Source organism: Hyperolius riggenbachi, chromosome 1, assembly GCF_040937935.1.
Source record: "Hyperolius riggenbachi isolate aHypRig1 chromosome 1, aHypRig1.pri, whole genome shotgun sequence".
Classification (NCBI taxonomy): Eukaryota; Metazoa; Chordata; class Amphibia; order Anura; family Hyperoliidae; genus Hyperolius; species Hyperolius riggenbachi.
The window spans coordinates 368362006-368389412 of record NC_090646.1 but is presented as its reverse complement, the minus strand read 5'-3'; the positions used below and the strand labels follow the sequence as shown (position 1 = coordinate 368389412).

Genomic DNA, 27407 nt, shown 5'->3' with positions numbered 1-27407 from the left:
GCGATTTACCATGGAAAAATCACTGGACAAATTTGCGTTTTTGGAGCGATCGCAATTTGCGCCTCTATGAAGGCTAATCGTGATCGCTCCAGTATCGCTGTAAAAACTGCTGCAGGTAACGCGTTTGCGATTGGCGCTAATTGCAAAACGCCTACGATCCGCGCCAATCGCAGCAGTGAGAACACTGCCATAGGGTAACAAAGCACTAGCACTTTAAGAAGTGAGAATCGCCTGCTAATCGCTTAGGTGTGAATGGGCCCTAAATCCTTTATTCAATTCACTTTGATTCTGACCCAATACACTATTTCTCTTAAGTTTTCTCCTATGAGATAATTGTTCATCTTCCATATAAAATAACTTTTTAGATCTCTGCAATTGAAAAAGTACCAACAAGTAGGTGAAAAAGTACTGCCAAAATTATTCTGAGTATTTTCTTGCTTCCTGGTGACTTTGAAGGCACTTTATTAAAATATCACCCAAGAGAAAACTTGGGAAAAAAGGTGAATTGAAGAAGGGCCTTGCACAACGCCCTAACACCTGCACTACAGTGAGGGCAAAACACAGCACACATTCTGCAAATAAAAAGCACATACAGTATGTTATCCAAAAATGCTTTGTGGACAGCACGTTAGGATAACGTGACCTATCACAATGCAGGTGTGTGAACACGCTCACACAATTGTATGGGCAGAGCAGCACCAATGTGCTTGTTTGAAGTCCCTTATAGAATAAAATAAGGGTTGCATGGCTTTTCTCATTTACAATTGTAAAATAAAATGCATAACTTGCATACAGTACTTTAAATTCTACCCCTCATCCTGCAATAGGCCTGTCCCATATACGAGCAAATTGTGGTCTTTTTCTATTATAGACAATAAATACATTATATGACAATAATAAGACAACCCTAAATATAGGGCACTCCTGCTTTTAGTCCTGCATTCTCTTGCTGCTAGCCAGCTTTAAGGGTTCATGTGTGAAATCATGCAGTAAACAACTCTTTGTCTTTGCTTAGTCTGTTCAATCAGTTTAACATTTTAGGCCAAGTACTGTCGGTTACATTTCTAGACAAGAATTTACTTTTGTCAGCTTTTATTTCTTGCCAGCTTTTTGGCCCTTGGGCCTGTTACTAGATCTGTACAACATCACAGTGGTGGTGATAATCACAGGAATACACTGTAACTACAACCCTTAAAACAAAATACACATAAGAATGAGATGGAGGAATGAATACAGTGTCGACCTCTTCAGCTTTTGTTGGATCTGTGGAGATATTGTTATGTATGTAAACGTCTAAGTAAAGATCTTAGTATCATGGCACAACCCTAAATGACATGAACTGTCCTGGATAGGTCCATGTGGTGACGTATAATGTCCCAAATACTGCCTTCTGCAATCCAGTGGGACTAAAACTTATGGTGGTTATTCGATTCTGGAAGGGCCCTCTGATGACTGATTTGTATTAATTATAAGTGAGGTCAATCTGAGGGGAGCTAAGAAGTCCATCAATTTAATTAGGGAAGCTGTAGCTGTATACATACTGATTCAAGCTAGATGCGTCTTTCACAAGTACAATCAGGGTTGATGAGTCTTTGTTGACCGTGCTACAGAAGTATGAATGGTGCCACTTTATTTTGTTTTTTTTAATGAACATATGTTGGATCAAACATTGTCTACATCTGTAATTGCTAAAGAAAGATTGATTGACTGGCTCCAATGCAAATTGTCCTAAATGCGGCCTTGTCGATCCCTCTTTCTATCATCTTATATGGGAATGCCCGCCGGTGGCAGCCTTTTAGCTACAGGTGGTCAGTTTCCTGCATGACATAATGGGATGCCGGTCCCTCTTGACCCTTGTAAGTGTTTGTTGGAGTTATCAACAGATGAAGATGCACAACCGTGTACTAAATTTTTATCAATGAAACTCTATTTGCGGCAAGGCAGGAGTTTACTCTTAAATGGTTTTCAGCAGATTCTCCAACTATAGTGGGGTAGAAGAAACGCCTAGACAGTACTCTGGCATATAAAAAATGAGTGTACTTGCATAGGAAGAGACCACAGCAATTCTCGCTGATCTGGGACAGATGGAAAGATAGGCCCTGAAGCGCATCACCAGGTGTGTGGTTTTTTTTTTTTTCTTAGTGCTGTTTATTATGTAATCACTCTGTTCTTTGTGGGCTATGCACAGTGCAATGCTTCATCACATTCTAAATTGTGTTAAATTAAAATATCCCTCATACTCAATATTGCACTGTGTTGACCAATACCCCTTGTATATCTGCGTACTTCATTCCCAACTGTGTTCTTGTATATTACTAGACTCATTTGTACTTTCTTCTGCATTGTATGGAACTGTTATATCTATGGTACATGCTGACTCTTACTGTAATTGTAATCCTTCTCTGTTGTGACCATTAACTACTTAATAAATACCTTTTTTGTGGTTAAAAAAAAGAAAGAAAGAAAGATTGATTGAACAGGCTGAAGCTTGAGGTGCATTATACCAATGTTAAGCAAACTTAAAATGATTCTGATAATTCCCATTTAGACTGCCGGTTGCACTTTAAAAGCTGATACTTGGGAGTAAACCTCTCAGTTTAAGCTTTTGCCCTATATAAACTTTGTATTACTTTCAAATTGCTGTCACCATGCTCCTAATTTGTGAATCGTTTCTTCATATTCAGTTGTCCATAAACTGATTGTGAACAGCCAAATGTGGATCCCAATCAATATTACCCAACTGGTATGTCAAACGGGGAATAGCAATGATTGCAAAATGCTGTTAACATTACAAATGTATTTTCTTGACGAAATGTAATGACTACATGATGAATCTATTGATTCTAATTATCAAACACAAAGTGTGACAGCCCAGGGGATACCAATGTATCAAATCTTTATGGTATCAAATATTATATGTGCACAACTAGGCATGCTCGCCCTTAAAACCAGGGCTGTGGAGTCGGTCCAAAAATCTTCCGACTCCAACTCCGACTCCTCAGTTTATGAAACCACGACTCCGACTCCGGGTACCCAAAATAGCTCCGACTCCGACTCCTCGACTCCGACTCCTTAGTCTAATACTTAACAGGGCTATGGATTTTGTACAAAAATCATGCGACTCCGACTCCCGACTCCGACTCCTCAGTTTATGAAATCAACGACTCCGGGTACCTAAAATTGCCCCGACTCCTCGACTCCGACTCCAACTCCGACTCCACAGCTCTGCTTAAAACCAATTAAAATTAACCTGCGGAGCGCTCCACTCACATAACCCAGCACCCACACATGCTTCAGCCACACTGGTACCGGTACCAATTCTGATATTTCCACAGTATGAGGAGACAGAGGTAGCCAGGTTCTGCTATTTCAACTCAACAATGCTTGCCATTCAGAATCTATTGATTTTGCCAGTACAGTGGTTTTGTACATTCCAATTCACCATTTCATTGTTCACCCTGTCAGCCAACAAGTACCATATATACTCACGCAGCACATATGCCTTCAAAATAAGAAAAAAGCTGAAAACATATTAGCAACCCCACAATGTGCACCCAGCCTCCTATGCAGAGCTCACCTGTTCTCACTCCAGCTTTGGTCCCCATGTTTCCCCGGCAGTTTCTATACTAGAGCTCCAGGTTTACTGTCATGTTACCACCGTGAGCCTGGAGCTCTAGCTGAAACAAGGACAAGTAGATATGCATGCTGCAGCACTCTCTAATGCATAAAGGGTTGCACACTTATAACCTGCAGTAGATTACCCCGCAGATAAGCTGAGCCCCCCCCAAAATAAAAACAATTTGTGGTGTCAAAAAGGCAGCTTATGTGATGTGCAGTACATATTATATGTCACAACCAATTGCTGTCCCAATCAAGCCACAGAACCAATCTGCATACAATTTAGAAAAGGGAAAGACGTTCTGACAAACCTGTCTGCACCACCAAATCAGTATGAAAATGACAATTTTATTAAACACAATAGTCCTGATCCGTAATAAACAATTTGAACATGATAAAATTGGCACACATAACACAAAAGCGTACGTCCTGCACACAAAAGTAAAGCGAGGGGTGACCTATCATAACCGCCTCACCCCCAGCGGCTGCACAAATTCCTATTTTCGGATCAGTTGATCCAAAAAGAAATGATATAGACCCAGTTCAAAATGAATTAAGATGAGAGATAATAGTGAACAGTACTATTAAAGTGCGAGTGCTAAATTAATAAAGGATGAATAAATGAAATATGCTCATAAGAGAGTGAATAAACTATTTGTAATAATTAGTGATGGTGGAGGTACATGATGACTGAAATCACAATATGTGAGTAAATGGGAGTCGGATGGTGCACCAGAGCAGCCTCTGGTAGGGATTTGGGCGTGTCAATAAATCCTCTGCCTGAGCGCATATAGCAATGCACTGGCACAAGATAATGGAGAGCCAAGCTCAACCTGGCACTAACCACTTTGCCACCAGGCTGCCCATTATGAAGTGTGCACATGCATTCCCATGTCTTTAATAGAAAATTACCCTGTAATGCTCGCTTGCTTCTTGTATGAACAGTCACATGATCATGCCCTACAATCACGCACAACCAAAATCATGATCACGCACAACCAAACAGTGCCATGTAGATGGGTGCTAACCTAGTTTATCTGCCATGACACAGCAAGATTGCTATGGGAACACAGAAGTAATGGTTATCAGTCAGGGGTGGTTTTGTGTGAAACTAACCACTATGCACTCTATGCCTCGAAGAACTACTTTTTCCGTAGATGCTTCCCACAAACCAAGTGCATTGTTTATGCAGTTTACTTCACAGCACAAGATACACATCATATGTAAAGCCAGCTATAGCCCCACTAATGGCAAAAGCAGAAGCTTCAGGGATGTTTACTAGGCACTTCTTCCTGTTCTCAGCATCATTATTCAGAGAATGACCTTTAGCTGCATTAAGATATACATCATGTTCAAAAAAATTTAATATTTCCAAGTTACATTATGAGGAATCTCATTATACTCCCTGTTTACTGGAGGCTTCATGTTATCAGCTAGGCTTGTCCTTTGACTGATATTTCAGTTCATTATATTACCGTCAGGAGACAGAATTGATTGGAAATGTTGGGCTCTTATTCAACACAGTGCCTTAATTGTTGGAACAATACAACTGTGCTATCAAAACAGACATCACTCTGAGTTATAAAAAGCAGAGTCTGGATGAATAAATACACATAGCTAAAAAAAGAAAGCAGAGGGACAGAAAAAGAACAAGGAAGAGCAGAGGTTAATTCAATTAGCATTACCAGCCCAGCAAATCCAGTGACCTTTCTCCACACCAGACAAGAGGCAAGACATATTTACTGCACACATACTGGAAAGCAAAACTGAATTATGTACAGGACAGAACAGGATTAAGGTAATAAGGGAACTCTGTGCCATCTTTTAAAGGGTACCATACACACAAACATGAATATTTCACATTGTAATGCCTCCAATGAATGACTTTAATTCTCATGCTAGATTTTGATCTACTGTAACTAAAAACCTGCCGTTAGCAGTATCCTTTTTTCCCCTAAATAACCCTGAATCTGGATGCTTGGAAATTCACAGCAGTTTGGAAGACACTTGCAGGGTAGAAGGCAAGAGACACAACCCTTGTAGGACAGAAAGTAGGACAACACATGTGGGGTAGAAGGTAAGTAAGATAACACCTGTGTGGTAAAAGGTAAGTAAGACAACACTTGTGGGCAAGAAAGGCAAGTGACACAGCACTTGTGAGGCAAAAAGCAAGTAGGACAATACTTGTAGGGCAGTAGACAAATAAGGCAACAGCCTTGTCTTAATTGTCTGAAAGATAATTAAGACAATGCTTGTGGGCTAGAAGCAATACGCTTGTGGTCCAGAATATAAATACTGTAAAGCCTTGTACACACGCTTCACTAAAATCAGCTGAGGTGGCGATAACAACCACCTCAGCCGATAATCAGGTGTGTGTACAGAGGCGCCCAACCCGTGATGCGATCTGCCCAGCTGATTAACTCAACCTCAGCGACGGCCGATCCCTCTGCCCCATGCATAGTAAACAGTACGCATGGTCAGCTGAACAGCCTGGCCCAGCAATGTCTCCCATGAGTCCTGTCATGGTGTCCAGAAAAAAGAGCAGCAAGTTTGAGCACACCTGAAGTGAGAGAAATATGGAGGCTGACATATTTATTAACTTTTAAACTACCGGTATGCAAATTTTCTGGCTATCCTGCTGATCCTCTGCCTCTAATATTTATAGCCATAGACCCTGAACAAGCATGCAGATCAGATGTTTGACTGAAGTCTAAATGGATTAGCCACATGCTTGTTTCAGGTGTGTGATTCAGACACTACTGATGCCAGAAAAATCAGCCTGATTACCCGGCAACTGGTATTGTTTAAAATCATCAAAAAAATATGTCAGCCTCCATATCCCTCTCACTTCAGCTATGCTTGAGCCTGCAGCTTTTTATATTCTAGACACCATGGTGGGACTCACAAAGCGGCACTCAAACATGGACCCATGTTTTGTGTTTTTGTGTGTGTTTAGTGGTGCAAAGGTATCTGTGGAAAAAAAGACAGCTGTAAGGTTTTTCTTTTTACCATGAACAGAAAATTGCATTAGATGTGAGTGAGTCCATTGGGTTACATGGGCTGTCAGTTCAAATGTGTTTTCTCCTTGCTTAAAAAGCTATAAACAGGGCAAGTGTGATCCCTGTCTAGGGCATACCACCAGTCTGCACAATATCATTTTACAAGAGTTTTGCTCAGAGCTCTCACTTGGCTCCATCTCACTCTTTCTATAACCATGACAACCATACACTACCGACGTCTTATGGAATATCACTGGCTGAACAAGATATTATGGTGTAACACCAGTTTAGCTAAATCAACCCATGTATGGATACTGTATGTGTGTGTTTTTATTTTTGGGAAGTGGTGTGTGCTTCATTTAAATTAATCTGGGGTTTTGTAAATTTTTGGCGTGTGTGATCGATTGCTTTGCCCTGTGAGCTCCTCGGGTTATTAGCTTGACAACTGTTTTCCTGTTTGGGGAATATCCTGGTCTTTTGTGCCTCGGGATATTGTTACAAGCATATTCAAGTTTAAAATGTAAAACAGGAATCTATAAGCATCTATCTGCTGCTTTATTAGTTCTAATATTTCCTCTTTTGAACAACATCTCACAATATGCAGCCACCTGAAGCAGGAGAGATATGGTGCTGCCATATTTATTTCCTTTTAAACAATACCAGTTGCCTGGCTATCCTGCTGATTCTCTGCTCCTAATAATTTTAGCCATAGACCCTGAACAAGCATGCAGATCAGATGTTTGACTGGGTTTGCTACATGATTTTTTCTGGCATGTGATTTAGACAATACTGATACATAAACGATCACATGACTGCCAGGCAACTCATATTATTTAAAGGAAATAAATATGGCAGTCTCCAGATCTCTCTAAAGGTGGCCACACACCATACAATTTTTTAAATATCTGTTCAATTCAAGAAATGCAATCAATGTTTCTGTTGTAACATTTGAAAAATATGACCAATGTACCACACACATATGTTAAATGTTTTCCCCAATTATGATAAAAAATGATTGGAAACTCTGAGAAAATTGCTATGGTGTGTATATTGAGTCCGCCAGAAGAAAAGCGCGATATAAATGTTCTGTGTTTGTCTGTGTTTTGTTTGTATATTAATAAATTGGCAATCTAACACACCATACAATCTTTAGAAAAATTTAAGAAAAATATCTGCCATTCCGGATCGATAAAAATCGAAAAAAAACCAGGAAATCCGATTGGATTTTTCAGTCGAATTAAAAAAAAAAGCATTTCATTTTTTTGAGAGATACGATCGTGTTTATCGAATTGCCATAAAATCGGGTCATTTTATTGTATCGTGTGTGGCCACCTTAATGGCTTCAGCTCCAGCGATTTTCAAAATCGCCCTAAAACGCTTGTGCAATGATTCCCTATGAGAGTGTTCACATCTGAGTGGCTCGTTTCCGATCCACTCAGAAAAGCGCTGCCTGTACCATTTTCTGAGCATTTTTGCTCAATGGAAGGTATAGGGAAATCGCAAAGCGCTTGAAAAAGCATTTGGTATAGTGATTACCCCAGCGCTTTTAAAGAAAACCTGTAACAAAGAAAACCTCCCCCGGGGGGTACTCACCTCGGGTGGGGGAAGCCTCCGGATCCTATTAAGGCTTCCCCCGTCCTCCTCGGTCCCACGGGGGTGGCGAAAATCCTCCCAGAACGGCAGCGATGTAAATATTTACCTCCAACGCAGGCGCAGTATAGGCTCTCCGCACGGAGATAGGCAAAAATAGCTGATCTCCGTCGGGCCGCTCTACTGCGCAGGCGCAAGTCTCCTGCGCCTGCGCAGTAGAGCGGACCCGACAGAGATTGGCTATTTTCGCCTATTTCCGTGCGGAGACCTGCAATAGCGCCCCCGCTGGAGCCAGGAGAGGTAAATAAATCAGGCTTGTTGAGCCAGGATTGCCGGAGACTTTGGGGGAGCCAGCACTGGATTGCCTGCAGCTACAGCGGAGGGGGAAGCCTCATTGGGACCCTGAGGCTTCCCCCTCCCGAGGTCAGTACCCCCAGGGGAACTTTTTTTGTTACAGGTTCTCTTTAAGAATAAATACATTGTATTTATTCTTTTCCGGGTCAAAGAGTTCACTTCCTTACTTGCTTCAGGAAGTGAAAAAACAAATCGCTCTGTAAAAGCGTTTTACACAAAATCGAAACACACAGGTAAGCGATTTACACAAAATCGAAACACACAGGTAAGCACCTGGAGGGGAAAAAACGTGCACAAAATCGAAAAACGCTGCCGATTTTTAGATGTGAACAAGCACTTACTTCAGGTGTCTTTAAATCCTGCAGCAAGAAAGCTAGCATATCCATATAAGGACAAAATGCTGTATGACCCAAATCCCTGTATGAACTCCTTCTGAATAAAACAAGTCAGAGGAACAGCCTCTAGATTCACTTGTAAATGCTCCCATATCCTGTTGGAATTATTTCTCCTTTGAGTCTGTTTATATAATAACCTTCTGTATATCATCATATAGATATAAAGATCATCTTGTATAAACCCCACCTCAATAAAAACAAATATGAATATGAGAAATCTCTCTATATTGTAAAGTATGGGGCTTTTAGGGATAATTCCCAGTTCATGTTATATCAGGTTATAAATATAGCCTGATATAACATGGACTGTGAATTAATTGGATGTAAACTGATATCATAAGAAAGTGGCTAGTCACATTTTCTACAAAATGTTGGGGGATGCAATGTTTTTTTAAAGAAATATTGAACTGTAATGGTTTTACATGTTTGCCACTGCAATCTATGTTTACAAGTGATGTAAGTGTAATCTTTGATAAATAACACTGTGAATGTACCACTTAAATCCCCACAGCTATTGCTTCGTAGACAGATTTATTGTTACCTTCTGTAAATGGCTGATTGCTCTCCACACAAACGTATTTGTAATATGTTTTTTCTACCTTATATGCCATGAATAGGAAAAAGCAGCACCTTGGCGCATACATTTAAGTCTGCCAAAACACAAAGAACATATGTTGATTCTGATGGGAATTTAAAAGCACAAATGGCAAGGCATATGGCCTCTTTGCTAATACTGTAGATATGGCGGTAAAGCAATGTCTATGCTTCAGGATTAATTGAGGTACCTGTATTTTGCTTATACAATGTGGAAACTTTAAAGAACAATTGCCAGACAGACGTTTCCTTCATTCCATAGGAAATACTTCAGATTTAAGAAAATGCAGTGGATGCCTGGATATCATCAGCAAATTACCCCAAGGCTGTTCTGTCAGTGACAGTGACAAAGCAAATACTACAAGTTGCTATAGGAATGTGGAAGGCATATTCTGGAAATGATGAAAGAAAACCTTATTTTCAAAGAGATCAACTTGTATGAATCACATATTACTACATACACGGATGCCACACAAGAGAAGAGAGAGGGGCTAAGAGGGCTCACGTGAAAGTAAGGGGATGAAAGGATTATCCAAGGTTAGCAAACAAGTATGATGAACTAGCAAGTACAATAAACACATCAGCGTATAGATGATTGATTTTCCTAGTTGATGCAAATTTTTTGGCATTTTTATGCAGATTGAAATGGCACCGGTCATCTGCACTTACATTTGATTGGTCCAATTTCAATCTCAAAATGCAATCAAATTTGCATCAAGTCAAAACATTTGCAATTGATTATCTCTATATTGGAGTGGTAAAACAAAATATATTCTGTAATTTAGGACCACTATTGACAAAAGTTGTAACATTTAAAATACATGCATACAGTGGCTGGATAGTGTCAAATCTTGGCTCTTCGTGTTCTGTAAGCCTGGACCTATTTAATGAGGAGACATTGGGCAAGGCTCTCTAACACTGCTACTGCCTATAGTGTGTCCTAGTGGCTGTAGCTCTGGCGCTTTGAGTCTGCAAGGAGAAAAGCGCAATATAAATGTTGTGTCTTGTCTTATGTATACATTTCTCTTAGTCCATCTCCTCATGGGAGAGTCTTAGCCTTGATTCTTTGCAAAAGCACTCTATGGAAAGGTTGGAAGGCCTCCCTACTTGCTTGCATGCTATTTTGGCAGTTGGACCGAGAAAGTGCTTTTGTAAAACAATAAATAAATGAGAATCCCCTATGATGACATGGACTAATCCAAACCTAACAGATCTGTCATATTTTTACTACCTACATTCAGTGACAGCGACATAGAAAAAAAATTAACAGTGCAATTTACTCAGGGGGAAGTTGTCCCAACTCTGGAGTGCCCTCCCTTACTCTTCTCTTCCCTTCCCTACCCTTATACTTACACCTTCTTCCCCAACAGATCAGTTTATGTCTGACAGGACTTCTTATGGAGGAGGGCTGCCAGCTTCCTGCAATCCATTCTGGGAGGGGGTATAGCACACACACCACGCACTCCATTCCTTGTTACTATTGGGGGGGCATTGATGTTACAGGCAATTGCCACCTCCATTTTAGTTAATTGCAGGGGCATTGGCTACAGGGAAAGGCACAGCACTACAAAATATTCACTGCATTGTCCCTATTGGAAAGACTCCCCTAACCCTCATCAGCAAACATGAAAACCTGTCTATTTATACATAAAAACTGAAAAATTGGTGAACAAGAAATACAAACAGCATGAAAAACCACATTGTGGTGGGCTACCATTACTGGAAAATTGTTAGCAGTGTATCAAATTCTGCTCTGACTTCATATTCTGAAGCTGCATATACCACTGTGCTGGTAAAGAGGTTTTAATTAGAGGAAAATTCTTTGGGGATCTGGAGGTGTACAATGCTATCCAGAAGTGCGTTAAGCTACAGAAAGTTTATTTACTATGGGAAGTGTGGCTGCCAATATGAAGTGATCCTTTGTCCCGATAACATCACGTCATTGCTCTGCAAAGAGACATGTCTTCATTCTACAATGATTAGAGAACGCTGACAATTCAGCTGTACAGTAGTCTGTCATGCTAGTGCTTTAGTGGCAACATGTAGACATCTGGTAAAAAATTAAAATGGTGATTCTTTCTTAAAGAGGAACTTTAGCCAAGGATTGAACTTCATCCCAATCAGTAGCTGATACCCCCTTTCCCACAAGAAATCTTTACCTTTTCTCAAATATATTATCAGGGAGGTCTGTGTGGTTGATATTGTGGTGAAACCCCTCCAAGAGTGTGATGTCATGACCAAGGTCCTGACAGTTTGTTGTCAGTGAACCTCGCTGAATTGTGGGAAATAACGGCTTTTTCTAACTGCCAAGCAAGTCGTATTTCCCTCTGTGAATAGAACGCTCAGTAAACGAACATTCTGTACAAGTCACCTGGCAGAACTAAAGAAGTCAACATCAGCGATACATTTCAGAATATGAATCAGGGAAAGATTTTTAATGGGCAAACACCGAGTAAATAATCTATAAATTAATATTATAAAAAACAAGCAATTTTATTAATTATGTTATTTTTACTACAGTTCCTCTTTAAATGTAAATATTATTATTATTATTATTATTAATAAGTATTTACAGTGGGTTGCAAAAGTATTCGGCCCCCTTGAAGTTTTCCACATTTTGTCACATTACTGCCACAAACATGCATCAATTTTATTGGAATTCCACATGAAAGACCAATACAAAGTGGTGTACATGTGAGAAGTGGAACGAATATCATACATCATTTCAAACATTTTTTACAAATAAATAACTGCAAAGTGGGGTGTGCGTACTTTGTAGAACCACCTACCAGCTTTGTACATCTAGAGACTGAAATCCTTGCCCATTCTTCTTTGCAAAACAGCTCCAGCTCAGTCAGATTAGATGGACAGCGTTTGTGAACAGCAGTTTTCAGATCTTGCCAAAGATTCTCGATTGGATTTAGATCTTGACTTTGACTGGGCCATTCTGACACATGGATATGTTTTGTTTTAAACCATTCCTTTGTTGCCCTGGCTTTCTGTTTAGGGTCATTGTCCTGCTGGAAGGTGAACCTCCGCCCCAGTCTCAAGTCTTTTGCAGTCTCCAAGAGGTTTTCTTCCAAGTTTGCCCTGTATTTGGCTTCCCATCAACTCAACTTCTTCCACATTAACTTCTTCCACATGGTTGCTGTGTCCCCCACATGGCTTGTGGCAAACTGCAAACGGGACTTCTTATGCTTTCTGTTAACAATGCCTTTCTTCTTGCCACTCTTCCATAAAGGCCAACTTTGTACAGTGGATGACTAATAATTGTTCTATGGACAGAGTCTCCCACCTGAGCTGTAGATCTCTGCAGCTCGTCCAGAGTCACCATAGGCCTCTTGACTGAATTTCTGATCAGCGCTCTCCTTGTTCGGCCTGTGAGTCTAGGTGGCTGGCCTTGTCTTGGTAGGTTTACAGTTGTGCCATACTCCTTCCATTTCTGAATGATCTCTTGAACATTGCTTCTTGGGATGTTCAAGGCTTTGAAAATCTTTTTGTAGCCTAAACCTGCTTTAAATTTCTCAATAACTTGATCTCTGACCTGTCTTGGACCTGTCTTGTGTGTTCTTTGGACTTCACGGTGTTGTTGCTCCCAATATTCTCTTAGACAACCTCTGAGGCCCTCACAGAGCAGCTGTATTTGTACTGACATTAGATTACACACAGGTGCACTCTAGTCATTAGCACTCATCAGGCAATGGCTATAGGCAACTGACTGCACTCAGATCAAAGGGGGCCGAATAATTATGCACACACCACTTTGCAGTTATTTATTTGTAAAAAATGTTTGGAATCATGTATGATTTTCATTCCATGTCTCATGTGTACACCACTTTGTGTTGGTCTTTCATGTGGAATTCCAATAAAATTGATTCATGTTTGTGGCAGTAATATGACAAAATGTGGAAAACTTCAAGGGGGCCAAATACTTTTGCAACCCACTGTATATAGTGCCGACATCTGCTGCAGCGCTGAACAGAGTATATTGTCTTGTCATAAATAGAATCTTTTGTTTCTAAAACAAGCTCATTGATATGATTTGCAGGTAACATCCTGATTACTAGAACACTCAGCAACCTGCTACATGTTTTGAAGTGACAGAAGTATAAACCAATGCAATCTTATTATGGCCCTTTAAAGGGAACCTTAACTGCTGCGGAAAAATAAATTCACTTACCTGGGGGCTTTCCCAAGCCTCCTGCAGCCGTCCTGTGCCCGCGCCGGTCCTTCGGTGCCCTCTGGTCTCCCTCCGCCGCTGAGTTTCGATTTCGGACGACTGCCAGTCGTCCTGGGGCCTCTTCCGCATTCCTTGTCGTAAACTGCAGTAAAGCGCGTCCGCATGACGCCAAACGCGTCATCGCATGACGTCAAACGCGTCATGCGGACGCGCTTTACTGCAGTTTACGACCAGGAATGCGGAAGAGGCCCCAGGACGACTGGCAGTCGTCCGAAATCGAAACTTAGCGGCGGAGGGAGACCGGAGGGCACCGAAGGACCGGCGCGGGCACAGGACGGCTGCAGGAGGCTTGGGAAAGCCCCCAGGTAAGTGAATTTATTTTTCCGCAGCAGTTAAGGTTCCCTTTAAGGGCTTAATCCTATTTAACCTAGTCATGTTTATTAAATGATTGCGTGTGCAGACATAATCCAGCTGCCAAAAGTTCTTTCTAAAATGACTGTTCTATAAACCTGAACACTAGTATTATCTATTAAGAACACATATTTATGTCTCTGGAGAGGAAGAAGAAATGCAGACAATCCCTGCTGGCCTTATGCCAAGCAAAACAATAGTGACTGCCCAAAAAGTGTCCAGCACATCTGATAGCTGGTTCTGTGTATAGACCCATACACACGCTCAACCAAACCGCTTGACTGACATCTAATTTTGGTCTGTTGGAGGACAATCAGGCATGTGTACACATGGCAAAGGACTAGACAAGTGACCAATAACAGACGGTTTGCCTGATCCATCCGGCGGATCAACTCACACCACTGTTGGGCTGATATTTTGGAGTTGCCCATGTGTATCCAATGTTGTTTGTAAAATGTACTTGTTTTGAATGCGGCCATGTCGTGCACTCCATCGTCTCGCTTGTGCACGCAGTATGCAAGTGAGCTGGTCATTCAGTTGGTTGGTGCGCGGAAAATACAAGTCGTGTAAACCGTTTGACGTGGTGTTGATCACAATAATTATTATTGGTTTATAAAGGGCTGACATATTCCGTAGTGCTGTACAAAGAAAGTCACATGGCGTACAAAATAATGCAGACAATGAATGGTATGCACCAATACACAAAATTGGTAACAAAATACAGAATCGGAACAAAAGATACAATTGGTAATGACAGTGACAAAAGTACCACGATGAATAAAATGTATAACAAATTCCAAGACACAAAACGGTGAGAGCCTTGCCCTTGTGAGCTTGTTGAATCATTGGACCACACGTGGCCAGCGGGAGCAAACAGTTTAGTATCCGCTCCGATGGTCCGCTGTGGTCTGGCTGGAGCCAGGGGCAGATGCATTATCTCCATAGGCTATATGGGGAACGCATCTGCCACGGATGGCACAGAGGTGCAGCCTGCTTCTCACAATGGATCCAGTGGATCCGTTGCACACTGACAAGTTTAAATGGCTCCTTTATATAAAATAGGAGCCCTTATCTATCAATTTTTTTATGAGGGGAGAACGGACAAAAAAATGTCCATTCTCAGCTCAAGTGGGAACATAGCCTCACCGATATTCTATTATTGGCTTGCCTATAACGTAACACTAACCCCCCTCCCAAAGTAAATCCATATCTATCTGCCTAACACTAACTTCCCTCCCTAAGCATACCGCTAGCCATACACTAAACACTATCCCCTTCCCCTAGTATATCCCAATATATATGCCAAACACTAACCCGTAGCATACACCTAACACTAGAAATCAGAAAAAAACCCACAGAGCATCAACACTCCATAGCTGCAAATTATCATTGTGGTCTACAGCTCCGTCTAGAATAGTCAACATACAGCACACCAAATTCAATCATTTAATCACTGAAAAGGTATTCTGGTAAACAGTTGGGGGCTGGTGACCTAATCAAACTATCATTGCCTGCAGTCTCATGTAGAGAGCAACCTACAATCCTTCAGTGACCATACAATATTCATTATTTTTAAAAGAGTGTATGTTAGATATGATGAGTCTAACAAAAATTCCCCCAAAGATCAAGACCCTCTCAATCAATGTTTGAAATCATTTTTGTAACTGAACATAGATCAAGAGTTATCATGATTAAGCATAGTAAGAGCACAGGTAGGTCATAAGTGGGAGAAGTGCACGATCGACTACTCCATGGCACTGAACTGCATCAAGCAGTACAAAGCAAACCATTGGCAGATCCTCAATCAGACCCTTGCTGAATTGCTGCAATTGCTAGATTAGAAAAAAAAAATCAACATTAGGGAGATACTGATCATTCCCAAGGTCTAGTACACACCTTAGCAAATGTTTGTGCCCTTTTACCGCATACCATGCACACTGCTAACTCTACTGTATTTTGCTGCAGTTATGAATTCACATGAAAAATTGAAAAATAATGCATGGAAAATACAAACAAAGATACAATATGATTGTGATTAAAAAAAGAGAAATGGCTGTGATACTGCACTTAGTGGTATTATAACAATTATTAGGCTTAAGTCACAGTACAAGGACTGCAGCAATAAAACAAAGGTAAGTAGGATACTTATTCCTGTTCTATTGTTTTATTACTGCAGTCCTTGTACTGAAGCTTGAGCCTAATAGTTGTTATACCACTAGCAGCGTAGTAGCGTGTATCCCCCACTAGAGGCAGAAGAAAGAGCAGAGGACCATTTTATGCATTGCCCAAAGTCACATGACCAAACAGAATGCTTTGAATGTTTATTCTCGTCAGTGGCGGCGCTGCACTCTGTTATCTCCATCAAGCTTACTCGTGCGGGGTGCTTAAAGGGTTACTAGACTCGATGCCAAATTTCATATACTGAATCTTATGAATATCTATTAAAAATTAAGGCCCACTCAATCAATGTATAATTATTTTGTCAATCATATATTGATGGGACAGGCCAGTAGAGCAGTCAGGCTGTGTGGCGTGAACAAGGACTATGGAGGTCTGAAACGGTGGACCGTAGCCACTATACAGCTTTTTATGTATTTTTGTACGATCCAATAAAGCAATTTTTCTGATAAAAGAGCAGTGCTGGATTGTTTTGGGGTTTCAGGAGTGCAGGGGGTTTCATGGGCATGAGCAGCATTAGTGCGAATCTTCACATTCTTGTACTGCACATCACCTAGCAAATCTACCTTACTGTCATTAACAGCAATGCTGTCTCATGCACCCCTATACAATATATCTGAATGGTGAAGAACTTCCAGTACCCCACACTACTGATGGCCAGACACTTGTTAGTGCATCCAATTGATGTGAACAGTTACTAGACAGGTAACAGCCAGTTCAGCTAACAGCCTCCAATGTGAATGGACCTTTCACATCAGTTAGTGTTTGCATACTTGTAGTCACATAACAACAACTCAATACTTATGCAAAGAATCTCACCTTATGGATAGTCTCCCAGATGCAAAAAAAATGCACTCATAAATCAGCCATAGGAGTTGATATTATACAGTACACACAACCAAAGTAACATGCCCATTTTAACTAAGTAATGATAAGAGGTACTGTAATCAACATTAGACGCAACAATAGGCCCTAAGTTTTAAACACATGGTATATGTGCCCCAGGGGTACTTTAGTAGGGTGAAGGACTACTTGGCTTTGTCATAATCAATCCACTGTAGTAAGTTTAGTGATTGAAAAATGATAATAAGATTATAAACATACCTGAAATATGACTTATAGTTTAATTGAAAGTATCAAGAGACGTTTAAAAACATTTCTACACAATTATGGAGTCCTAAATATATATATATATATATATATATATATATATATATATATATATATATATATATATATATATATGTATATATATATATATGTGTGTGTGTGTATATATATATATATATATATATATATATATATATATATATATATATGTGTGTGTGTGTGTGTATGTGTGTGTGTGTGTGTGTGTGTGTGTGTGTGTTTCAGGGGGGACTTGAGATTACTTTGCTGAAACAATAAATAATAAATGTAGAGAAACACTGCAGAAGGCGGCAGAATCACACACAAAGATGAGATGGTAAAATCATGGAGGCATCATATGCAAGAAGTGAGTTGTTTAATTTAGTAAGAAACCTCACAGATGCAGCATTCACAGACTAAATGTTAACATACTTTTTTACAGGACCTTTTCCTCTCAGGCAAACAATGAACCTTTCACAATTTAGTGCTACAATAACAAAAGTGACCCACAATTTACAATCAAGGCACAAGCTAATCTCTGCTAAAATAAATATAATGAACTTCATACACATATGTAACTTGAGCATGAGCGCCTTCCCAGCTCCTCCCTGTTTACTCCTTGGCATTGTCTGTACTCTGGCAGTCGCAGCTATATTTAGACTACTTGGGCCAGTGTGTGACTCCACCCACCTAACAGTCCTGTCTGGATGATGATGATAAATAAAGCTGGCACACAGCAGAGAGTCTCAAATGAAAGGCATCTGTGTAAATACATCAGATTGCTAGCTGTGCATAGTATTGCTCAGGCTTTGCATATTCTGGCCGTGTTAGCAAGATAGCGGTAAGGTTACTTCTCTGACTGCGTGTAAGCCCAGGACATTAGACACTGATACTTTAAGGATAATCAGATAACTGACAGGCCCCCACTGATTGTTTACCAAGAAAAGATCTTGAGTAGATTATAGTACTATATTAATCTGCTTGGACGTGTTTATGAATCCACTGTAAGATTGCTATATAAACACTATGCACTCACAGAAGGTACCAGTGACATTCATAGAAATCCTTAATTCAGGCTACATGTAGATCTTCTGTTCGCCATCATCACTGACACTGAGCCATAATGGCCCATGTAGGTTATGAGTTTTCTAGCAAAGAATTCTACATTAGAAACATTTGTTCCGTGCTATGTTTAAAGAAGTGGTGATCTGATTACAGATCAACAATTATTTGTTCATCTGTTTCAAAAATCACATTGGCCATTTATGATCAATTTATTTATAAAGGTAGGATCTGATTAATTATGGTGGTGTATCAAGACAAGACAAGACACAGAACATTTATATTGCGGTTTTCTCCTGGTGGACTCAAAGCGGCAGAGCTGCAGCCACTAGGGCATGCTCTAGCGGCATTAGGCAGTCTTGCCCGGATGGCATGAGACAAACGGCCAATTGTCAAATAAGTGTCCACCACTGACTTTTATTGAATAGGTGCTGGCTTACTGAACAGGCAGAGCCAAGATTTGAACCCTGGTCTCCTGTGTCAGAGGCAGAGCCCTCAACCATTACACCATCAGCCAACTGCCACTGTATCAGTGCTTTGATCGCTCCATTACCTCAAAGAGGACTCGAATGGCATGAGGCAAACAGCCAATTGTCAAATAAATGTCCACCACTGACTTCTATTGTAACTACAAATCACTACTTTTAAAAGGGCACAATAGGGATGATCAATGAGATGCAAATACTTCTGAGTTTATGCAAATATATGTAAATTTCTATGCAAATATATGCACTGCAGCTTGAACATGGGCCAATCAAGTCCCATGAGTGTTTAATTTGATTGGTCCATTTTTATGCTGCATGTACTTGCATAACAATACACATAAATTTGCATAAACTCGGACACATTTGCATCTCATTGATCAGCACTAGTACACAAAAAGGCTGGAGCTGGTAATATGTTCTGAAAAAAAACACCCTATTCCCCATTCCGCTCCCCTGAAGTCAACAATGTTATCAACTTTCAAAGTGAAAATCAGGATCGTTGAAATTCCAAATCCAGCAAAATTCTGAAATTTTGCATGGTATTCCAAATGAGTTTCACATATTCTGGATTCTGACTTTACAAGTTAAGTTAAAATTATCTAGGCGGGAAGGTCTCTCGTGTGGTGGTTTTTATGTTGAGCTAGCAGTTATTCTACAGTAAGTGATTTACAGCAGCAACATTCAAATACACTGAGATGATGGAAGAGCAATGATGAAAAATACTGTAAAAAAAGCGGTTAGACAACAGACCTAAAACACATTGACTGGGAAGGTTTAAGATAAGTATGTGCCCAATGTTCCCATAGTACAGAGGGTCTAGAGGATGCAACTTTGACACTGGGCATCTCGAGACACATGCTCACTTTAGCTCCAATGGTCCTTTAAATGTAGGTATGAAATGCAATAGACCACTGCACCTGACTGAAAGCCCAGATAGACTCCCTTTAAAAACCCAAACAGTGAAGAGTCTATCCTACATTTTGTGAGAGTTTCTTGAGTTTCTAATACCCACAGAGCCAGACTAAAGCAGGTGCAAGGGGAACACTTCACAAGCAGAAGTACCTGGAACATCCAACCACATGTAGCTCTGACATCATGTGGCAAAGTGGGTTATTTGTTTAATCATGGAAAACAAAAATTTGCTTTCTTGAAACAGAAAGTATTTGCAATAAAATAATTCAGGTTGGAGTGAGCTCCAAGATGTCTCTTGTAATGATCGGTGTCAACACACAGAGAGAACCTGATTATTGATGATCTGCAGTATCACCAGTAATACAGATATATACCTGATTATGGATGATCTGCAGAATCACCAATAATACAGATATATGACTAACCTCTGGACACCCAGCACAAGAAATAATAAAGACAGTAATATATCACAGAACTTTGAAAATATCCACCACACGGCAATTCCTCAGAGGTGTGGTTACCTCTGAATGGGAACCCCGTGAGTGAGATCCTCTAACCAGACAAAGCGAGAAATCTCGACCCCTAGCAGTAATCGTCTACTTGGGGCAGGCATCTCGGAGAGGCAAGCCTCAGAGATAACCCTCCAGTGGGAGACGTTCCACTGAAGGGAGGAAGGTCAGACAGGCAAGGGTTCGGCAACAGAGATGACGGCAGCAGTACAGGAACGGAAGGCAGAAGAGTAATCGGTAATCAAGCAGAGGTCAGCAACAATGATCAGATAGGCAGAGGTACAATAGCGTAGAGAGAGAGAGTAGTCAAGGATAGCCGGAGTCAAACACAGATACAATATCAAATGCAATCCTAACTAAGGTGTGAAATCCTTAGCATCAACACCAGGGCACTGAACTAAGGTCTGAGCGCTAACACAGAAGTGTATTCACCACAGCAGACAATGGAGCAACTGAAAATAAGCTCCTTATATGCTGGGAGCGCATCTGCAGCGCCACCCAGCCGCCCAGCCAATCAAAAGGCCTCCTGCGATCAGCTGACTGGAGAGTCAGCTGACCCTCCTACGTAGGAGGTAAAAATCCTGCCTCCTTGCGACCCTCTGCCTCTGTGCACCAGAGAGGCTAGGCCCAGGGTCCGCACGCGAACGTGTACCGAAGTCCGCCGGCTGCACCACCGGACCCGCCGCCATGTTGCCAGCCGCGGCGGCGGTGTCCCCACCAACCCGTGCCAGCAGTTCCGCGTGGGAAGCGGAACTCGCTGGCTGGGAAGCGGAGACCGCCGCCATGTTGCCCCGCGCGGCGGCGTCTCCGTGGACTCTCACATCTCTCAGTGCATTACTGCTGAATATAGATTGTTTAATCATATACCAAAGTAAAAAACTACAGAAGCCTATGTATCTTGTGCATTAGTAGTCCTAATAGAAAGCATGACAAAAAGATCAACTATTTATTTTAAATTGGAGATAGTTTTAAATATAGAACTTACATAATGAAATGGTTGTTTTGTACCTGAATGCCAAGACATTATATTTCACCATCAGTCCACAAGTGCTATAGCTATTTTGCAAAGCATGCTCCAAACCATGCGATTATTATACAGTTTAGTGTTAAAGTGAAACTTCTCTTTCATTGTAAATTGCTACAATCATATGTTACTACCCTGCAAGACATTTTGTAATTTAATGTTGTTTAAAGGTATCTTTCTATTTCAGTTTGTATCCAGTTATGAATTTCAAAAAACAACTGAAGCTGAGTTTGCTCTTGTTTACAAGCTTGGATAATGTACTTTATTTGTGCAGTAAAGACTGCCTAGAAATGTCCTACCTTGCTGCACAAAGTAGTAGTTAGCTGCACAAAGTAGGAGCTTGTTACTTATTTTCCACATCTGGACTAATCCAGTGTCTCTAAAGAATGCCATGGAACAACTCTGTTTTACAAGTACATGTTTACATGTATCTAAAGAATCCCATGGAACAACTCTGTTGTACTTGCAAACTGAAATAGGGTTTACCCTTCATTCTGGCAATTTATAGCGGTGAACTGAAGGTGAAATTGTTGCCCAATAGCTGAGATTTGTATTAGTGGTAAATTGTCCATTAGCTGCATGCACCCAAATATCCTGCGATACAAGACGAGACGAGAGAATTTTGCTCTTTTTTGCAGCCAAAGTACTTGGGCAACTTGCAGCCATTGAACTCCTCAGTATGCCGTCTCATTGTAGAGTCAAACATGAGGCCATCTGTACAACAGCTGGAGTGGAGTCATGCAACATGACAATGAGCAAGCAGGCAAGGAAATGACAACAGAACGGCTGAAAATAAAAGAATCAAGGTATCTCAATGGCCCAGTCAAAATCCAGACATCAACCCAGTCAAACAGATATGCAGTGTTCTGCCCTGAAATTTTTCACAGCCGGACGACATGAAAAAGTAGCCATGTGGGGAGCAACGGGAAAATTTAGGGTCGGCACAACTCTGCTTACAGCATTGGAGGAGGATGAAGAGGCAAGCCAATGACTGCTGGGTGCCAACGAAAAGTTCCTGGGAATTACCCCAGGCTCACCAAAAAAGCCTGGGGAGAACACTGGATATGGGAGCACTATGGAGAGCTGTCCAAATACGTTTATCTTGGTCACATGAGACAACATGACATAATTCCTGTAATCCATGTCCTTTGCTTGTCTTCAGCAAACTGTTTTCAAGCATTCTTGTGCATCATCTTTAGAAGAGGCTTCATTCTGGGATGACAGCCATGCAGACAAATTTGACACAGTGTACATCATATGGGCTGAGCACTGACAGGCTGGCACCCCCACCAAACTCCTAAACCTCTGCAGCAATCCTACCAGCACTCATACCTGTTTGCAAAGGACAACTTCAGGATATGTAACAGAAAACGTGCACTGAACATTTTTGGTCCACCATGGTGAGACCTGTTCTGAGTTGAACCTGTCCTGTTACATCGCAGTGTGGCTTGGGCCACTGTGCTACAGCTCAGTTTCAGAGTGTTGGCAATCTTCTTATAGTCTAGACCATCTTTATGTACAGAAAAAAAATCCTTTTTATAAGATCCTCACAGAGTTTTTTGTCATGAGATGCCATGCTGAGCTTCCATTGACCAGTATAAGAAAGTATTGGGAAAGCATTGCTTCCACTGCTGCGGAACGTAAGCTATTTTAGGCTCAATGTGAACCGAGCCTAATGGCCCATACTCACGGGCTACAATTGTCGCCGCAACCACATGGCGCGCGCGTGTTGCGGCGACAGGTCGCCCCTGAGCATGAGGTGTGCACCCCGAACCATCGCTCGTCGCTGCTGTCGCCAGGCGGTCAATCGCATTCGCCGCAACTGTCGCTAGTCTGCGTGTGTATGCGGACTAGCGACAGCAACCTAATAGCCAGAGCATTGAGTTTCCGGCAGGGGGGAGGAACGTCGGTGACAGCTTCCGTCGCATCCCTAGTCCCACTTCCGCGTGTGTATGCGGAGGGACTTGGCGACGAGCTGTCGCCGAACTGTCGCGCACACGCTCCCGTGTGCTAGCGACAGGCAAGAAAAGTAGCCCGTGAGTATGGGCCATTAGAGCGACAACACCAAATTTAACATACCTGCACCCCATTAACATCTGAGCCCTTGTAGAACCAGTATCATGACCCCAATAGGGCAGAATTCTTACAATCCTCACTTTGGGGTGTTCTACTCACTTTTGTTACCAGTGGTTTAGGCATTAATGGCTGTGTGTTTAGTTGTTTTTATGGGAAAGCAATTTTACATTGTAGCTGCTGTACACTGACTACTTTACATTGTATTACAGTGTCATATCTTTAGGGTTGTCCCATAAAGAGATACAATAAAATATTTACAAAAATGTGAGAGGTGTACTCTATATACCGTGTATAAATACTGTATGCAGTGTGAACGTGTTAGATGTATGAGGTTAATTTCCAGGCTTGTAGTGCGAGTTTACAGCAATGATCAACACTGGAATCAGATATGAGACCCAGACATACTTTGAAGTGTTAGAAGCCCCCAGTTTGTGCTGCTAATCTTTCTGAAATCCTGTGGCTCCAGAGCTATTGCTAGCACTATGCAGCAAATCTGGCTTAAAAATCATGTAGCATGAGGTCATCAGATCATATGTACTGCAGAGCAGAGGCATTATATGGAGAAATAATACTGTTATGTGAACTCCATGGCTTAATGTAAAGCAGTGCTGAAGTCACATAAAGAAAGCAGATTGCTATGCAGCCAAATCACGGTAGTGACGTCTATGATCAAGTTGGTGAGAATGGCTACAGCAGACAATATAGCCTAATCCTGCAAGAGTTCACCATACAGTTTGCATGCAACAACTCAGACACCATTCATGGGGCCTGATTCACAAAGCGGTGATAACTAAAAGACTTTAGGCATGATAACCTTTGCACTAGCAAAGTTATCACCACTTTGTGCTATAATTCGCGCGAAGCTCCCGCACGCAAAGTTTTGCGCGCGCATAGGGTTTAATGGATGCTTCGCGCGAAGCACGGTGCGCTGCGCGCGTAGCGCGGTGTGCTGCGCGCGCAAAGTTTTGCGCGCGGGAGTTCGCGCAAATTCCTTCAGATCACGCCTAAACTAAGTTTAGGCGTGATAAAGGGCATTTCACAGGCGTGCAAACACTTTGCACCGCTTTGTGAATCAGGCCCATTAGGACCACTAGTGTCTCTCCTGTAATTGGAAACTACTCTGAAATTTTGGATTAAAAGCTTAGGGCTGGATTTACACTTAGGCCCAGTTCACATTAGCGTTCTTTTGCGGAGTCGGTCGTACTGATCCGGCCATCAGGAAAAACTGTCAGTTTTTACAGCCAGTGTGCTGTAAACTGTCAGTTTTCTATTTGTTACTATGTAGCTGCAAAACCTTCCGTTTCCGTTCCGTTGAGCAAAACGGTCAGGAAAATTAGGGCCTGCAGCATTTTCTCCTCCGTTCGATATCCCATCGATTCCTGGCCACTAGGGCCGGCCTTAGGTTTCACAGCGCCCTGAGCGAAACCTGATTTTGGTCCCCCCCCATTCATCCTCTTTACACACATGTAGGCGGCTCCCCCGATTCGTATATATAGTCAGACTCCCCCCTTTAGTCTATATAAAGGCTAGTCTTGCAGATACCCTTTTAGTGTATATAGGCAGATCCCCCAGCCCCCCCCCCCCCCTAAAGTATCTAAGCAGCCGCATATCCCCCCTTTAGCATGGGGAGGCAGTTGGGGAATCTTACTTTTTTGCTGGTCTTCTCTGTCATACAGTATACTGTCTGTGCAGACTTGCAGTCACAGTGCCAGTGTCGCTGGGAACAGGAGATGAGGAGAAGATGGCCAGGAGTCAGGACTCGGACAGGAGTGACAACTCTCTCGCTCTCCACACGTGTTGCGCGCTTCTCTGGGGCAGCCTGCACCTCCCACTGTCACTGAAGCAAGCTGAGCCATGATCCAATTGGCAATCACATTCGCGAGGGGCAGAGTTACTGGCTCTCACACTCCGCAAGAGGCAGCGCCGCAGCAGCAGTTTCCTTTTCTGGTCTTCACCCCATCACCCCCAGCGGCACCATGGCGGAGCTACTACGGAAGACAGACCGGCCGCATGCCGCAGCCCGGTAGATATGCGGTCAGAACGGCAGGAGCGCCTCCCTGGAAGCCGGCGCCCTGAGCTCAGGTCAAAGGCCGGCCATGCTGGCTGCTCGATTATTTCCGACATGTCCGATACTTTACATGACAATCGACCTAACAATCATCGAAACGTGATCGGAAATGCTCGGAAATAATCGAACGGCCGGGAATCGAGCGGGGCATCGAGTGCGGGAACGCACCGTGTGTACCCAGCATTAGGGAGAGTTCACGCATGCTTTTGTCACTGTAGCAAAATGATTGATATTGAGGAAGCGAATACAATTTGAAAAATTTGAAGCAGGTTGTTTTTTTTCTTGCATGCAAAAAAAATGCATTAGATGCATTGCGAGATGCGATGCAAGCCCATTGACTTACGAGTTATAATGCAATTTAGGGGAAAACATTGTGGGAAAACATGTGAAAAAAAGTGTGAGCACTGTCAAAAAGGCAAGTAAGAGAGGAAGGATTTTTCCATTAAAAATCGAATAAAATGCTGTTCATATAAAAAGGAACAGTAGGTGAGCTGTTCGATCCAAAGAAGACGTTGTTATGTGCGAAAGGCATATAGACCTTTCCAGCGCTGTGAGAGGACTCACTGGCGACCTTGTACATGTGCTTTACTCATCTAGAGACTGTGTCTTTTTATTGCATTATTTGAAAATAATGAAGTTTAATGCACCATTAGTGCTCCCTTCTCTCTTGTGTTTTACATGCAGACATCTAGCACCACCCAGCAGTGGGAGCAGCCCTAGGAGCAGACATCTTTAGCGCAAGTTGGTTGTCTTTAGCCAGGTATAGGTGCCTCCAGTAAAACTGGACAGGTATATGTGCCCCAGTGAAGGTAGCCAAGTATAGGTGCCCCCAGTATAGGTTAACAATGTACACAGGGGTGTCTGCGGGCTTCAGGCAGTAATTTTATCATGGGGAGTTCCTATGGCAGGAAGGGTCACCAATCCTCCTCAAATCCAGTAAATCCACACAATCTCCATAAGGATCTCAACCCTCTGCGGATGCTTATCCAACGATTACATTTATTGAAGTGTTACAACAAGTATACACAGCATATCACTACCAGCACAACGTTTCGGGCAAGGTGCCCTTTCTCAAGTGCTCCTTGCCCGAAACGTTGTGCTGGTAGTGATATGCCCAGTATAGGTTAGCCAGGTATAGGTGCCCCCAGTATAGATAGCTAGCCATAGGTGGCCCCAGTAAAGCTAGCCTAGTATAGGTGTCGCCAGTATGGTAGCTAGGTATAGGTACCCTAGTATAAATTAGCCAGGTATATGAGCCCCCAGTATAGGTTATCCAGGTATAGGTGCCCCCAGGTTAGGTAGCCAGCTGCAGGTGACCCCAGTATAGGAAGCCAGGTATAGGTGCCCCAGTACAAGTATAGGTAGCCAGGTGGAGGGGGGCACTGCAGCGGGCACACAAACAACGGCTGAGCTGGTCATGAGATACTCACATTGGGCTCTATTCACAAAACTTCTCATACATGACTTATTTATCACCTATTTCATAAAAATAACTTTTCAGCATATTTACAAGCAAAATAATCACAGTAAGTTGGCCCTGATTAACTTCATTTCAATATTATTTTTCTTACCTTAATTATATTATATTATGCTTTTTGAAAGCTTAAAAAAGTAACATAGGTAAGGTGAAAACCATGCTCATTGCCAGGATCTATGCAGCATGTGGGGAGGACAAGCTGAAACACCCAGAGCCCGGGACCCAGTCACAGCAGCAACCTATGCAACTGCGACCGCTACAAAAACTGCAATTTTGTCTTTACATTGTGTTTTATGTGTTAATAAAGTCTGCATTTGTTTTACACAAGATGGTACCATTGTGTCATG

The 27407-nt window shown here is 42.0% G+C and overlaps 1 protein-coding gene and 1 long non-coding RNA gene across 3 annotated transcripts in view; one reads left to right on the top strand and one right to left on the bottom strand.

Moving 5' to 3' along the window:
• LOC137515421 (uncharacterized) overlaps positions 1 to 23732 on the top strand; it is a 67075-nt gene extending 43343 nt beyond the window's left edge. For both annotated transcript variants that reach the window (XR_011020533.1, XR_011020534.1), the window contains 4 exons: positions 1973 to 2116; positions 5611 to 5695; positions 9813 to 10087; positions 22078 to 23732. This is a non-coding gene — a long non-coding RNA (uncharacterized lncRNA). The remainder of the gene's footprint in view (positions 1 to 1972; positions 2117 to 5610; positions 5696 to 9812; positions 10088 to 22077) is intronic.
• The window catches only part of PALM2AKAP2 (PALM2 and AKAP2 fusion), a 387246-nt gene that overhangs the window by 353484 nt on the left and 6355 nt on the right, over positions 1 to 27407 (bottom strand). The window lies entirely within an intron of this gene.